The sequence below is a fragment of the Xiphophorus maculatus genome, chromosome 8, assembly GCF_002775205.1.
Source record: "Xiphophorus maculatus strain JP 163 A chromosome 8, X_maculatus-5.0-male, whole genome shotgun sequence".
Classification (NCBI taxonomy): Eukaryota; Metazoa; Chordata; class Actinopteri; order Cyprinodontiformes; family Poeciliidae; genus Xiphophorus; species Xiphophorus maculatus.
Genome location: NC_036450.1, coordinates 13,027,789 through 13,029,961, shown reverse-complemented (window position 1 = coordinate 13,029,961; position 2,173 = coordinate 13,027,789). Strand labels below are relative to the sequence as shown.

Sequence of the window (2,173 nt, the reverse complement as noted above, 5' to 3'; positions counted from 1 at the left end):
GTTGTGGGAAGGATTGGAATGTTGTGAAAAAGGTGCTTCCTGCTCATTGGCTGATTTCACTGCTAATTCCACCCTCTTCTACGTCACATCCTGAAAACTTCCTCAGCACGAAAACGTATAATTATTCATACTCGAATGTTTAAATTTAGAGGGAAAATATTTGTATCAGTCTGAAAAGGAAATTTTTTCATTTTTTGTATTTAAAATTTGCATATATTTGCAATTATTATTCATTTATAAATAAAGAGAAAATAAAGACTCCTTACAATTCTTAAATTAATTCTTAATTTTAGACAAACTTTTTTCCTGTTCCTCTCATTTTTCTTCTTATTTTTAATTTTTAAAAACATCTCAGGGAATAGCAAAAATAAATTTAGCTTTGTCATTTACATTTAATCTATAAATCTAGAGGTACGTGCGTTGAAATCTAAAAATGTTAATAATCAACTTCCATCAAGTAAAGCTAAATGTAAAATGATAAGTATATTAAGATCTGGCAGAAAACCCGGGACATATGAGAGACAGGAAGACCCATTTAACATTCTGAGTAAAGAAAGACACATAAGGAAAATGGGAAGAAACGAGAAACTAGCAATAAGTAATTTGAGAGATTTTAATTTACTAATATTTATTTATATTTACCTATTTAGTTCAGGTTTTATTAGTATTTTATCTTATTTTCATTTTTGTTTTCTGTGTTTTGACTTGATTCTGTTTGCTTCAGCGAGGTGTACTTGTTCCATTCACCGTAAAATTATGCAAATTGGAATAAAACCATAAATAAATTAGCTTAAATGAAACAAGATAATTTCAGAAAAACTCGTTTTTCAACAGAAGGTTTTTGCTCTAAGATGAGATGTTTTTCACCTGTACCAAAATTCACAAAACTACCATAGAAACATTTTTCACATCACACAAGTCACATGATCAACAACAGGATGTTACTGCTGGCAGAAGCGACAAAGACGACGACAGGAAGTGGGATGAGGATTTTAATGATTCATTGTGTGAACAAACTTTTGACTGCAGTCGTCTTGAAATTCTCTGCAGGCAAATATTTTATCTGCTGGGCAAGAAAACTAACTTCAGAATCAGTATCAGTTATTTACAAATTAAAAAAGAAAGCTGCAGTGTTTCCATAGCAACCCAGCATATCCAAACTTTTAGATTTGACCCAGAGTTTTTTCCAGGTGTTGTCTGGAGGCGTTGCCAGCAACCAGTACATCTGTAAAGCTCTGGCCGTCGTCGCCAAGGTGACCGGGTTGCAGCTGCGCTGCCCTCCGGCCCGGTTCTGCACCCACAACGGAGCGATGGTCGCCTGGTGAGTTCTGGTGACCCGGCTGCGGTTGGAAACGAGTCCAGTTCACCTGAGGCGTTTGGTTTCCTCCCCGCAGGAACAGAGTGGAGCGTCTGAGGGAAGGAACCGGGATCCTGGCGCCGGAGGTGGAGGTCAGCTACGAGCCCAGGTCAGTCAGAACCAGAACCAGTTCACGTTCTGGTCAGGGCTTCACTTCCTCTCATTCATATTTTAAAGAAAGAGCTGTTGACAGTAGATTTTTGGATCATAAAATAACCAGTACATTCTACCGTACCGACCCGGTTCCTGCTGTACCGACCCGGTTGCTGCTGTTAGCGGATCAAACCCTCAGACTGACATGAGCTGCAGGTTCTGACCCGTTCTGCTGCAGAGGTCCGCTGGGCGTGGACATCACAGCCGAGATGAGGGACGCCGCCATCAGGCCGCCGCCCATCCGGATCAAGCTCCCAGCCTGACCGGCAGAACTCCCTCTATCCAAACTGTGCAGATATGAGATGTTTATTTATTAATAAAGTATTTTAATATGAAGTTTTATGACTTATTTAAAGGAATCTGATCAGAAAGGAATAACCATGAGGTGTGAAGGGGGCGTCACCATCTAGGCCAAACACACCACCTTCAATCCTCAGAGCTAAAAAAAATAAAGGAGTACTCACTTTTAACCCAGACATTAATACCAGGGGAGAGCGCGAACCCAGTCCCCCACTACCATAAATTGTGCAGTTGAGATTCTCCCATGTGGAGAATTCACAGAGGTCAGATCGCCTCAGTGCAATGGCTGATCCTCACCCTGGAGATCCACCTACAGCAGGGGTGGGCAACTCCAGGCCTAGAGGGCCGGTCTCCTGCAACTTT

At 41.0% G+C, this 2,173-nt stretch overlaps 1 pseudogene; it reads right to left on the bottom strand.

Annotated features, from left to right (window-relative positions):
• Positions 1-1,995: 1,995 nt before the first annotated feature.
• Positions 1,996-2,173, bottom strand: LOC111609614 (annotated as a pseudogene).